The sequence below is a fragment of the Microcebus murinus genome, chromosome 6, assembly GCF_040939455.1.
Source record: "Microcebus murinus isolate Inina chromosome 6, M.murinus_Inina_mat1.0, whole genome shotgun sequence".
NCBI classification, from domain to species: domain Eukaryota; kingdom Metazoa; phylum Chordata; class Mammalia; order Primates; family Cheirogaleidae; genus Microcebus; species Microcebus murinus.
The window spans coordinates 30,086,783-30,101,093 of record NC_134109.1 but is presented as its reverse complement, the minus strand read 5'-3'; positions in this window follow the sequence as shown (position 1 = coordinate 30,101,093).

Below are 14,311 nucleotides of genomic sequence, written 5' to 3'. Positions count from 1 at the left end.
CATTCTTCTTAGCTCTGAGCTATAGGGGAATATGGTGGGTTAAATAATTCCCATTATTTGGATAGAAGAAATTATTTGCACTTTTCAGATGAGACTCTTTCCTGAATATAGATACCAAGGATCATACATGATTTTACCATATGTGCTTCCCTGTTATTCTATAAGTCTTCTAAATTTCTCCTTTTGCTTCTTGTGTCTGAAACCTCAGTCATCAATATTCAGTGTAAATTGGCCATAGAGCATGAGATCAACCCATATTCAGACTTGTCCTATTTTATCACTGTCTGTTGTTGTGGTTCATTATACAATGTATGAAACTTTCAGAAGTTTCTTTTTTAAACATGAAACTTCATTTATCTTTTACCATAGTGCCTAATATATTGAAATTAACTTGCTACAAATCTTCATTGAATGAGATTACTTCCTTAATAGCATTTCTGACAGATGGCCACTGCCATTAGTAACAGCAGTTGATATCCTAGGAATTTAAATATTCAAAAAAATTCAACAAGAATTTATTTAGTAATCTATTATGTGTCATAAATGGTGTGGCCTGAGCTTCAAAGCATGCTGGGAACTCCCAGCTGGAGAAAGAACTTGAGCTGAAACCAGCAAGGACCACAACCCAATCCAGGCCTAAGTCCCAAACCAAGAAGTATGATCTGGTAGAATAGGACATGATGCAGCGCCTCTGAGCAACAGACAGCACTAGCTCTTAGCGGGCAGTCTGAGTTGATGATCAGGGACAACTCCTCGGATTGCTGGAAGTTGGAAGTTATAATTGGCTGCATGACAGAGAAAGAGACTGACAGAAACCGGGTGAATCCATGGCTTCTATTCATGGCTGAACTTCAGTTCTAGTGGCAATCTGGAGTAGATGCTAACTGGTTGGGGTAGGGAGGAAGGCTGTAATATGTGGCTGCCCAAAGACTAATTTGATCCCAAAGCAAATTAGACATTGAGTATAGGGCTGCAGATGATGCTCGTGCTCCACTATGGGACACTGTTATATGTCCCTTCAGCATCCAGGACCTCTTTCTTCCTTCTTCTTTGTCCTGGACAGCAATATGCTCGGCCTCAGGCAGTGGATCATGAAAGGACTAAGCTGGTCATGGAAATCCTGCTCCCTGACTTCTTAGCCTCCCTTGTAGTAGTTGGTGCCATGTAATCCAGTTGCAACCAATGAGACAGAGTAGAACTTTGCCAGAGATGCTTTTGAGAAAACTTTTGTTTTTCTCTTAAAAGGCAAAGAACTGGCATAGCACTTTGCCCCTTCTTCCTGACTTGCCTGCAAATTTGTAACCAGCAGGTAAAGGCCAAGTGAGTCACAGAGATGCCAGCTCTGCCATCATTGCCACTAAACTAATGCCAGCAGCCACATGTGTCCCGACTGCTGCTATGTAAGAATCATAACCTCCTTTGTTTAAGCCATTGGTAGGTATTCTGTTATGCAGATAAAAAGCATTCTTAACTGATTCCACTGCTCACTAGGGAGATGGAAATCCCAACCACCACCACCTTCAGAGTCTGTGTGGCAGAAGACAGGAACTGACATGGCACCCTGTGCTGGGGATGAAAGCCATAGAAAAGTAGGTGGCAGTGATCCTGGCTTAAGGACCTTGTGATTTCATTCAGGAGAGCAGACTTAGGACATGCTCTGATCAGATCCCATCTGAGATGTTTACTCTAGTTCAGAAGAACATGTTTTAAGATGGACATTATCTAAGATTAGCATAGGATAGTTAAGACACTAGAAAACTATCATGGAAGAAATGGTTGAAGTAAGAGAATTCTAGCAACAAGAATGCTGGTATATGGAAGGAATTCCTACACAATGTAGGAATTCATTATGTACTTCACTTTTACTATACGAGGTGGCAGTTTAGTGGGCTCTAGACATAGCTGGCCCCAGTCTGTGTTCTAGCCCATATTAGCTATATGATCTTGACAAAGCTATTAAACCTCACTACCTTATCTCCCCACATTCTTCAAACACTCACAGATACTGGCACTGGGCCAGTTCCTTGAGGTCTCCTGAATGTATCCTGCTCCCATTTGGGGCTCGTCACCAGCCAATGACTGCCATAGAGCAGGTGCTCAAACACCACTGGCCAGAACCACACCCATTTCTTGCATATGCTGTTTTGCCAGCCTGGAATCCTTTTCTTTGCCATCTCTGTTAAGCTAAAGCTTACACACTCTATATGACACCTTTTTCTACCAAGTGAGTCTCTCCTTTCTCTAAACAACAGCATTTTGTCATTTGCATCACTGCTGGGTACAACATGTGCTTTTCAACCACTGGGCTCCCATGGCCACTTCTCTGGTCCCAGCCACCCTCTCATGTCTTCTTTTCCCTTTTCCAGTATGATCCAGGTGTTTCAGCCTGAGAGAGCAACATGGGCAAAGCCCAAAGATCCCAGAGAACATTCAGGGAATGGTTTGTAGGTCAGTGATTTTGATGGCTATATCCCTCAGGAAATGTGCCTAAAAGGCAGAATCTAAACCAGTTTCTCCATAGTCAAAATCTTTACCATACTTTTGCTTCAGGAACACAGTAATTGATTACAGTGTGACCATATTCTCTGGGACGCTTGCTAGAAATCTCAAAACTTACACAATTGTGACATATCAATCTATTAAGCTAAGTGGCTTGGTACCTAACAACTCTGCTTCAGGGTGAGGCAGCATCCTAGCTGGAAGACTGCTGAGCTAGAAACATTATCTTCCATTTCTCCCATGAAGATGATGTATGAATGCTCTGCCTTTCTCGTATGATCCTAACACTTTGCTACAAGGGTAAGTCTTCCCTGATTTGTGATTGGCAGGTTTGCCAAGGGTGATACCTGGCCTAACTACTTGCCTTACAGATGAGAACTGAAGTGGTTTGGAATTTATCCCACTATCACTAAGCTCTGACTACAATTTCTTCTTAGCATGCACTAGAGCTATTCCTCAGAGAAGTTATCGCTGCCATTTATTTTCCCTTCAAATATTTCAAGCTTCAGCTTCACATCACAATTTGTTTGCATGCCAGGTGTTGTTAGATAAACAGACATTTGAATTACGAGCAACTGGAGATTATTAGACACTGGATTTTCTCTCTTTTTCATTTACATTATCTCTTTCTAAAATTTATTTCTGGTTTCACTGATGTCTTGCTTTGGAGAATTACTTAAAGATTGGGCATAGGAACTGTACAACTATATTGGCTTCTGCTCTAGGCTGTGGACTTCTTAGCAGGAGGGAGTGTGTTGACTTTCCTCTGTATTTCCAGAGTCTCACATTGAGCCGGGTCCTTACTATATGCTCTACAAACATTTGGTGGGCAAACTCTGTGATGGATTAAAGATGGTCACATATTTATTTGTGTGTGTGTGTGTGTGTGTGTGAAATAGGAATTCTACTTTTGGAAAGGAATCTATCAAAAGTTCTTTGAAGCAAACAAAGAAATTTCTCGGTCTAGAATGAGGAAGAACTGGCTATATAGGCAGGTGATACAATTGCTGGAGTGATAGAACATGGCAGAAGTGATGATGTGCCAACTTCTGGGCCCAGACCTTAAGAGACTGGCAGCATCCACTTCCTGTCCTGACATTTTCTCTGGAAGGCCTGCTGTGTAAGTCTGGCTACCCTGAGACTGCTTTGCTGGAGAAGGCAGTTGACAGTCCCAGCAGAGTCCAGCCTTCTATCCATCCCACCTTCACCTCCAAGCTAGGAGCAGAATACCACTCGGAACAGAAGAATTGCCAGGCTGGGCCCTGCCAGATTTCCCTGACCCACAAAATTGTGCAGTGTAATAACACAGTTGTTGTTTTAAGCCTCTTAAATTTTAGAGTAATTTATTATACAACAATAAATAACGAGAACAAAATCCTGAAGGAGGCTCCACAAATACTATTGAGCATTCCATTCAGAGATCAACTTGTGTACCCATAGCTACTATTCTCCTGACTGGAGCAGGATGGTAGATGTGAGAAGAGTTGTGTACACTACATCTCTTCAGCCTGTGATGGCCAGTAAGTGCTGTTTCTCATTTTCTGTGCCTCGGGGCAGCGCAGATCAAAAAACCAGACCAACTTCAGGATCCAGAGATTCCAAATAGGATTATATCTATCTAGCATTTGCCCCCGAAGTGCTAGATGTCATCCCTCATCATTCTTTCTTCTGATTATCGGAAGGGTTATACTGAATAACACTAACATTTCTAACAGAATAGGATCAGATGGAAATTAGACATAAGACCATGGTGATGATGTAGTAAGAACCGCCAGATGAAAGGAACCTAAAGACAGAAGGTAGATGCATTTCTTTTCTCATCCTAACAGTAAGTACAGAGAAATATGGCTGCAAAAAGTCAGAAATGTGGGTGGCGTGAAGAATAAGGGAAATCTGAACAGACAGGGGAGGAGGGTCAATGAAAGTCATTCATTCTGTGTGTTTAAATTTCTGATTCAAGAGACCAGAAAACATGTTACTAGCATTTAAAATTTTTCTAAAACACAACTGAAGGGAACAACACAAAAATACAACAGTGATAAGATAATGGTTTAATATGAAAATCCTTGGGCAGCGTATTAAGAAACTTCAGTTTCAGTCCCAACACCTGGCGATGATTTGACTTATTTGACTTATTCTCTGTTTTCTTGTTGTAAAATGTTACCGCTCTGCTTTCTTTATAGAAATTACGTGGGTTGAATTGCAGGAGAGGAGATGAAAAGTGGCTTAGAAAAAGAATATACAATTACTGAATAGTACCAACTCTTGGGAAGTTTGGAAAAGAAAAATCTTCCTTTTCAAACATATGACCTCTTTTGTAAAATTAAGGTAAACAGATCACTCTTTTATTATTATATAAATGCTGATTATTAAATGTATATGTTAATAAAAAATTAACTGTGATTACATAATGAAGGGCAAGTAAATGCATCCGCCAGACATAGAAACAGCAACATTATCTCAGAAGAATTCACCCTCTAGGCTGACTCTGTGGCATCTTGGGATGAGTGTATCCTGTGAAAATGTACAAAATGTGAGATGAAGGCCAGGCCAGCTGGAAATCAAGTTGTACTCCCACCTCTGGGGGTTCGGCGTACAGAGGAGGCCTAGGAATTGGCACTGCCAAACCAGTGGCATTGGCTGAGAGCAGCACTCCTGGGCCATCAGAAGGGACTTCATAGTCTGGTAGTCAGCTGCTGTCACCCAGCAAATACATACTCAAAAGGAGATGCCATTTTTTTTTTTTTGGTCTAATTAATTAGCAGTGCCAGTGGAGACACCAGTGTTTCTCAAGCTGTGCTCGGAAGACCCCCTGCAACACAGCCCCCAGGGGGCTTAGTAAGGTTCCATCCTGGAACCCGCCCCAGACCAACGAAATCTGAGTCTTTGCACCAGGGGTGCGGAATGTCCATTTTAACAGGCACCCTGGGAGCATTCACTGCACGTGCCGTAGTTTAAGGACTGCCACACTCCCTTGCACAATGTGACTGTCCACAAATAAGCCAAGTTCACCCTATTCTATCCTCTCAGAGTTTTGGTTGCTTTTTTGCCCTCCAAGGACACCCCGCCCTCTTCCACCTTCCTCACCCCATGGGCTAAGACGTCCTGGCTTTGTGGGGCTGTTCCCAACTTCTTGATCTCTTTTCCATGAACTCTAATTATGCTACTTAATCCTATCTTACCCTATTTTGTAACCACTTTCATGTGTATAGTAAATCCCCCTTTATGACTTAATTCCTGCCCAGGACAAAAAGACCCCACTTTAAATGGTTTCCCTCTCTGACAAGACCTGTCTCCTAGCCATCTTTTATTGTTAATAAATAAGTGCTTTTACTTATTTTCTTCCAAGACAGAAGAAAGGGTAGGTCTTAGAGCTTTGTAATGGCAGAAAGGCCCAAGGAGCAGATGTCTTCAAGAGAGAACTGGCAAGTTCTCCCCTCCCTCCCCCCATGAAGTTGCACTGAACTTCATTGATTGGACTCAAGAAGCACCAAATTTCTTCCATCACTATTGATTGTTTTGGTTTTTTCCTACATTATGCCCCTCAGCATCAAAATCAATGTAAACTGAAGACAATGTTTCTGTCTTCTCCCCAGCTATGTGATAATATTAAGGGCTGAAAACTAGTCTTATGCCTCTTATGCAACTCCTTCACCCTACATGTTTATTATTGCCCTGCTCTTCCTCTTCCCTGGGAACTGCCACCCTCACAGCCCTTTCATGGATCCTTCATGCCATTTTATGCAACATGCCCCCAGACTCCTGGTCACAGCTGGTTGGTCTAGAGGTGCGCGGCCCATTTAACTCCTGGTTAGTCAGGTCCTTTTCTCCCCACATACTTTGTGATCTTGGAAGATGTCTGATTTCAGAGTGAATCCAGGAGGCATTTGCCTTATGTGGAACAGAAAGAGGGAGGAAACTGTTCTGCAGAAAGAGAGAAGAATGCTACAGAGGCAGATTCAGAGGGAGGATCATGTGAGTGATGGAGAGAGTTTGGATGGGACTGTATTTCTACCACTGGGTATCTTTTGGAACTCAGAATTTTCAGGATAAAGTGCCCATTTTGTGTTCAGCTAGTTCTAGAGGTTTCAGGGAAGTGTGGAAAGGGAAAGAGGGCAAGGGAAACGGGCGTCGTGGATGGCTTTTAGGAAGCCAACCCACAGGGTCTGACAAAACATGTATTATCTCATTTCATCTTTAAAATAATCGTGTGTTTTTGAAAAGCAATCATCATTATCATTCCTGCTTTGAAAGGAAGAAACCAAGGCTTAGAGAGGTTAAGCAACTTTTCCCAAGGTCTCTCTGCTGCTAAGCCTGGAGTGGACGTGGGACTTGAGGCCAGGTCCGTCTGACGCCATCTGCACTGCCCTTGGGTGAAGACCCGTGGGTGTGCCGCCGAGGGCTCTATTCATTCTCACTCCCATACTACTATCAAGCCAGGCTGGGAGTATTTGAATGAATTCTGTAAGCCAATCCTGCATCATGGATCGCATCCCGGCCACACGTACTTGGCAGGGACTGCGATTTGTGCTGCCCTCTAGAGGAAGTATGGAAGGAGTAAAAGCGTAAGTGCCCAGCAGCCCAGGGCCCTAGAAGCTGGCTGTTCTAAGAGGTTCTAAGAGGGAGCAGCTGGGCGCAGCAGACCTGAGCCTTCCACTGCCAACTAGAGCAGCTGGCATGGGCTGGCCGTGCCAAAAGCAATGAGGGAGATCCACTCTAGCAGCGCCAATTACAGCCACCATGGGAGAGCAACAGGAGGCGTCTGTGAGCACTGCTCAGAGATCTTCGTCCCTCTCCATCCCACCAGCATGAGCTGTGGTCACCCCTGCTATCTCAGATGGCCTTGTAGAGTGGGGGCGATGATAAGGGACAGGAGAAATGAGGGCAAGGTAGAGATTATACTACGAAGCGGGGAACTGATGGGAAGGGAGAGAGGTTCAGGAACTCCGAGCAGAAGTCCAGTCTCAGATTCTTTACAGGAGCAAACAAACCCCTGAGAGCAAGTAATACATCAACATACAAACATTTAGTCTAAAAGGATGGCCTCAGCCCTCTCCTTTTGCATTTGAAGAAAGAGAATTCTAGAAAAATTAAATAACTTACCTGAATTAACTCAGCTAGTTAAAGACAGAGTCTAAGTTAAAGTACAGAATTCAAGCCTGCCTTGAAGTCTAGTAGATTTTCCTCTCCTCCACTGGGCGATATTTTGTGTGTGTGTAGCCATAGGATAAGTAAAAAAGCACATGGAGAGGCCTTGGCCTTTTCTGATACCTGAGTAGATGTACTCATCACTACTCCCCAGATGAAAAGAACAAATAAAATGGAAAAAAGGCTTTTAAAACCTTCATCTCTGATAAGTGATTTTTGTCAAATTCAGGATGAGTGCTGAGCTGTTTAAAGTCTTAAATATATGTGACCTATCAGCATATTCATTCTTTGCTCTTTTCCCTTAAATTAAGGCTATGACGACTTTAATGTTCCAGCCGTGCCTCCGGTATGCTCACAAAGAGAAACCCTCGTTACATGTTTCCTGTACTTGCGAACACGCAGAGTGTGATTTCTCCCGCAGAATCTCGCTGAGCTCTCCTTGGATGCCACGTGGCAGCTGCAGCTCAGGCGCCCCTGCAGCTCCTGGGTTCTTGTGAATGTCGCCTCAACTCTGGCTGCCAGTGGAACAAGCCAGATGGTCCTGGGAGGCCTCAGCCCACTGCTTCCAAGTCATGAGCAAGCCTCTTTTCATTTCTAAGGATTTTTAAAAAGACTAGGGAGTAGAGAGGCCTTTTTCCTCCCACCTTTCTTCCTTGATATCTTCTCTACCATGACATCTGATGAAAGGAATAAAGGGGCAAGGGTTGGATGAAAAGGAATTTCCAGCTCCTAAGAGAATATTCAAGTTATTTAAAACTGTGCAAAGAGCTTCCTGAAAGGAAATATTATTGGAGGGATTAATACAAAATTTTGAAATGGTTCAGAGAGTTTTTTTAAAAATTATAACTGGAATAGCATGTGCTGATGCCTACATATTATAGAAAAGGTCAAAAGGATTGGCAAGCTAGAACTTTTAGTCCTTTGGGGATTTTTAAATTAAAATTTTTTTTTTTTTTTTTGTAGAAATGCGATTTCACTATGTTGCTCAGGCTGGTCTTGAGAGCTCCTGGCCTCTAGTGATCCTCCTGACTCAACCTCTCGAAGTGCTGGGATTGCAGGCATGTGCCACCACACCCAGTCATTTTTTTTTAATTTTATTTTATCCATGTTTACAAGAAAATTATCTGAAAACCCAGGAAAGGCATGAGTAGCTCAATGGAAAATGTTTCAAAGAAGATACCTTTGTGAAGGAAAGAATATTTGTGAGTATGCTTTTTAGTAAAAATGTCTAAATGCAATATATTGGCAACTATAAGCTATTGCTTGCCACGTTTATGACTCTAATTTTGACATCTTCTCCAAACCATAGATTTCTAAATCTCATGGTTTTAAGTGTTCTGTGCAACCTAAAGGCACATTTGAATGTTCCCACCTTGCTGAAAATCCTTCAGTGGCTCCCTGTTGCCTGTAGAATAAAGCCCAAGGCCCTTAACATATCACACAAGGCCCTTGTGACCTGTCCTCATTTTCTCTAGCTGATGTTGGTGCCTAAGACCTGGATTGCCTCCCTAACCTATACCCCTGTATCTTCATGGCTCGACAAGCTCCCAAAGGCTTCCAAATAGCAAGGTGCTTTCTTCCCTTTCTGAGATCAGATAAAGCCAGGTAAGGAATTTTTGCCACTCTGTCAGGATAGGAGCTGTGATTCCGCTTTGCTGGTAGACTTCATTCTGTCATTCCACATTTACTGAGCGCCTACCTTGTGTCGGGACCTATGCTAGGCTGTAGGGATTTAAGAGCAAACGAGACACATACCCTGCCTACGACGAGTTTACACACCTGAGTAAACTCTGTTTATTAGTTTTCTATTACTGCTGTGATGACTTACCGCAAATATGGGGCTTAAAACAACACAAATTTATCATCTTACATTGCTGGAGGTCAGAAGTTTGAAATGGGTTTCACTTGGTTAAAATCAAAATGTTGGCAGGGCTGCGTTTCCCCTGACGCCTCTAGAGGAGAATCCATTTCTCTTGCCTTTCCAGCTCTTAGGGGAAATGCCTACATTCCTTGGTTCATGGTCTCTTCCTCCATCGCCAAAGCTGGCAGGCAGCATCTTCTAATCTCTCCCTGACTGTTTCTGTGGTCACAACTCTGTCTCTAACTCTGACCCTCCTACTTCCTTCTTATGAAAAACTTGTGGTTACACTGAGCCCACTCAGATAATTCAGGATAATCTCCCCATCTCAAGATCCTTAACTTTATCACATATTCAAAGTGCTTTTTGTCATGTAAGGTAACACATTTACAGGTTCTGGAGATTAGGATGTGGGTATCTTGGAGTGTGGGGAGTGGGGCTGTGGAGGGGTGTTATTCTTTTACTTTGTTGTTAAAACAGCATTATTTGCTCATTCAACAAACATGTTGAGTGCCTGCTATGAGCCAGGCAATGTTCCAGGTGCTGGGAATATAGCAGTGAATAAAGAAGACATACAATTCCTGCCCTCAGGATCTTATATTATAGATGGTCTTGAACTCCTGACCTCAAGCAATCCTCCCACCTCTGCCTCCCAAAGTGCTGGGATTACAGGTGTGAGCCACTGCACCTAGCCATCTAGATGGGAGACAGACAATAAACAAATAGTTTGTCAGAGAGTGATCAGGACTCTAGAGAAAATAAAGCTGATGGGGAGCCTGGGGGTAGGAGATTGGGGTGATTGCTATTTCATAAAGAGCAGCTGTAACGATCAAGGTTCAGTTAGGAAAACAGAAGCTGGTCTTGGTAATTCAAAAAGAGGGAATTTAATACAGGGAACTGATACACAGGGGATGGAAGGACTGAGCAGTTAACCAAAGTTATAAGGCAACCCAGAGATTCTTAACACGAGGAGGCTACTACCACCCTTAGGCTGCAGGCGTTACCAGAGCCAGTGGAACCTGGCGCCATGGGGGAGATGCACCTGCTTCTAACACACTGCCCGAGGCAGAGACAGAGGAGGACAAAGGCTTTGGCCTGTCCCTTATGTCTGTCCGAATTCCTGTTATGCCTCCTGATGGCTGAACTCAGCTGAAAGCCCCTGGCAAGAGAGTCTGGGAGATATGCCCCATGGGGGTCAGGCGCTCTGCAAGATAGGGCAGGAGAAGAGAAAGCACTTGAGAGCAATCAGACACATGGCCAGCACAGTTACATTTTTACAGACATCTAAAGGAACTCAGAAAGGGAATCATGCATATATCTGGGGAAAGCTTTCCAGGCAGAGGGAAGAGTAAATGCAAGGCCTGGAGGCAGGAGAGCACCCACTGTATTCGAAGAACAGCACAGATGCCACTGTGGCTGGGGTGGAAAGCGGGAGGGGAGAGAGGAAGGAGATGAAAGTCAGAGGAAAAACTGTTCTCTGAACAAGAAAATGAACTAGGGCCTTTTCTAAGAGTGAGGTGAGAAACCCTGGAATGTTTTTGAGCACAGAAGTGACGTGATCTACTTACTCACGCTCCTTACTCTGCATCCTGTGTGTAGAACAAATAATCGGGGGGAACAAGCAGAAGTAGGGAAATCAGCCAGGGAGACCAGTAGGGAGAAATCTAGGTAAGAAATGGCTTGAATCAGAGAGGTAGAGTTGCAGTGGGTGGAAAGTGATTGGATTCTGCACATACTTTGAAGGAAGGACCAACAGAATTTGCTAATGGTTTGGGGATGTGAGAGAAATAGAGGCATCAAGGATGACTTCAAGACTTTTGCTTTGAACAAAACCCTCTCAATCTCAGGGTGCCCTTAACTGAGAGGGGGAAGACTGCAGAAGGGAACCAGCTTGGGTGGGGGAGATACCTAGAGCTCAGGAGGGCACCAGTTTTGGGGGAATACTTGGAGCTCATCAGTTTCAGACATGTAAAGTCCGAGATTGCTAGTATCTAACTAACTGGAGATGTTGAGTAAAAGACGGTACTCGAGGCTGGAGATGGGGGAGATGACTAGACTGGGAATAAATTTGGGAGTAGTCAGTGTATAGATGGTATTTAAAGCCAGCAGATTGGTGAAATCACCATGGAGTGAGAAGAGACCACAAAGAGATGTCCAAAGACTGAGTCCTGGAGCCTCCTGTGTTTAAAGATTGAAGACTGAAAAGACCAGAAAGGTAAGAGAAGAATCACAATAGACTCTTTGCCTGGAAGCCAAGTGAAGAAAGTGTTTCAAAGGTGAACATGATCAACCTCTCCCCTGCTGCCAAGGGGTTCAGCCACTTAAGGATGGAAATTGAGCACCAGATTTAGCAATGAGGCTGTCACTGATGAGCCTGAGAAGACCTGTTGCCATGAGTGGTGGGGGTGAAAGGCTGCTCAGAATGGACTCAAGGGAATCTAAGGAGAGGAATTGAAAACCACAAGTGTGGAAGAGCCTTTTGAAGATTCCGGTTGTGAAATGAAGCAAAGAAAGACGTGGAATGTAGGAAACATTTTATTTTTTACCATCACAGCTATTATAAGCATGCTCGTAAGCCCTTAGAAGTGATTGAGTAGAAAGGGAAAATTTGCTGATGCAAGAGAGAAAGGGGAAAATTGCTGAATCAATGTCCCTGAGTTAGAAACGATGGGACTAGTACACAGATTGAGAGAGGTTAATCTTGGCTAAGAGCACTGAGAGTTCATCACAGGTGACAGGAAGGACAGAAGAGTACGCAGACAGATGCAGGTAGGCTGGTAGCCAGAGTGGCAGGGAAGGAGTGTGTGTTCAGTTCTCTTCTGATTGCTCCTATTTTACCAACAAAAGAAGAAGTAAGACCATCAGCTGGGCGTAGCAAGCAGAGGTCTGATGATGAAGGAGGAGAAGGTGTGAAATAGTTCTTTAAAGAGGAAGGGAGGGAACTGTAGTAGCTTTGCTGTTAATTGATTAACATAAAATGTTAATTTTTTCAAAGTAGTTGATGTTTTAAACTTGTAATAAATACTATTATACAAATGAGAGAATGAGTGTATTTTAAGGAATCCAGTATTTTGGTCAAGTTACTTAACATCAATCGAAAGAAAACAGTAAAACCCTAAAAGTGAAACAACATTGGATATCATTTAATCTTTGATGATTTGGAGGGCACTTTGGACCTTTTAATGGTTCAGAGTTATCTTCCTGCATATTAGTTAGCAATGCCCTGTAGATGTATAGCTAGTAACAGGAAAGCCAGATGAACCAGATTTTAACTGTAAAACATGCACATATGAATCAGTGTTTATAGCATTAAAATATATATGAAATCTTCTCACTTGGTAGTCCTGTGTTAAAACTCATTCTGTATTTGATGTGTTAGGGTGTTTTGTTGAGAAGTAAACAAGCAGAGAGAAATGAATTTACTTGATTTCTAACCAACTACTAGCAAATAGGGAGGACTAACATAGTAAACAACTAGATGTTCTCCTCACTAGGAAAGGTTACACATCCTTGTGTGTGTAGGGGAAGGGGTTGAGCAGAGGTGGGTAGAAGAGCCAGGAGAGGGAGTGGGCAGAAAGTGGGTTGACATCTAGTCTGTGCTTGGCAAACTCTCTGTTCCCTCTTTCCCTCTTCTGCTATTATTCTGAAACCTCAGGAAGGATACCTCAGGAGGATACAGTAGAAGTGCTTGACACAGAGAATGTGCAGCTGGAAACCTCAGGAAGGTCAGGAGGATACAGTGGAAGTGCTTGACACAGAGAATGTGCAGTTGGAAACTCAGCTTTGGTGGATTTCACTTCTCTCCTTATCTCCTTCAGAAACTGGGATGAAAGTTCTGCCAGCAGTGAAGGGTAAACAGTAGCCCAGGGCCTTGAAAGAGGAGGTTTAGATCCCTGGGACAATTTCCACTATTCTACTATGCCTGCAGATTAGGGAAGTTATCTTGTAATTTGAGGCCTGCATGAAGATTAGGGAAGTTATCTTTGTAACTTGAGGCCAACACCCATCTCTTGAGCCTCCTAAGAAGAGTTGAAGAAAGTTAATAGGTTTGGCTAGCACTTGGGTCAATTATTTCAAATGGCTATCTGGGAGTCATAAAACAGGTGGCATTGAAAATTACAGTGTGGATACAGATTGGCAGTCATCCTTAAAGGGCAAAACTATGCTAAAAGTTAAGCTAGAGCAAATGAGTAACAACTGACTTTTAATATTTTGCTGTTATGAAAGATGGTTCCTTGAAACAGACTCATAGGGTTGATGGTTATGTTCCATTGTGCTTATTTGTAAAAATGTGATATTAAACATACCAAGTCTATGAACTGAGGCCCTTCCTTCCTTCCCTCCCTTCCTCCCTCTTTCCTTCTTACAGCCATTTTGGGAGTGTGGATGTATTTAGTTTGGGTCTTTGGTTTGAATCAGCATATTTATTAAATAACTAGGAATCTGTTTTGAGTTAGTGTAGAAACAAATCATGAACAATGGATTCCCTCTGAAATTACTGTAACATGGTCAATATTTTTGTTGTCTTTGTAGTTGAGACAAGAGAACCTAAAATAAAATTGCCAACATGTAAAAAAATTGTCAACATGTAGCTAAACTTTGTGAAACTGATCTATAAAATGGAAGACTCATTTCTCTTGTTGTTTTCTATAAAAGGATGTCATTTGTTGGAATTTTTGATAGGCCTGAGAACTAGAGAATTTTAAAACTGTAATAACCTAACATGTGGGCCACCCCCTTATTTTACAGATGAAGAATCAGAGAGATTAAATAACTTTTCAAAGGGATACAATTATTAGTGGCACA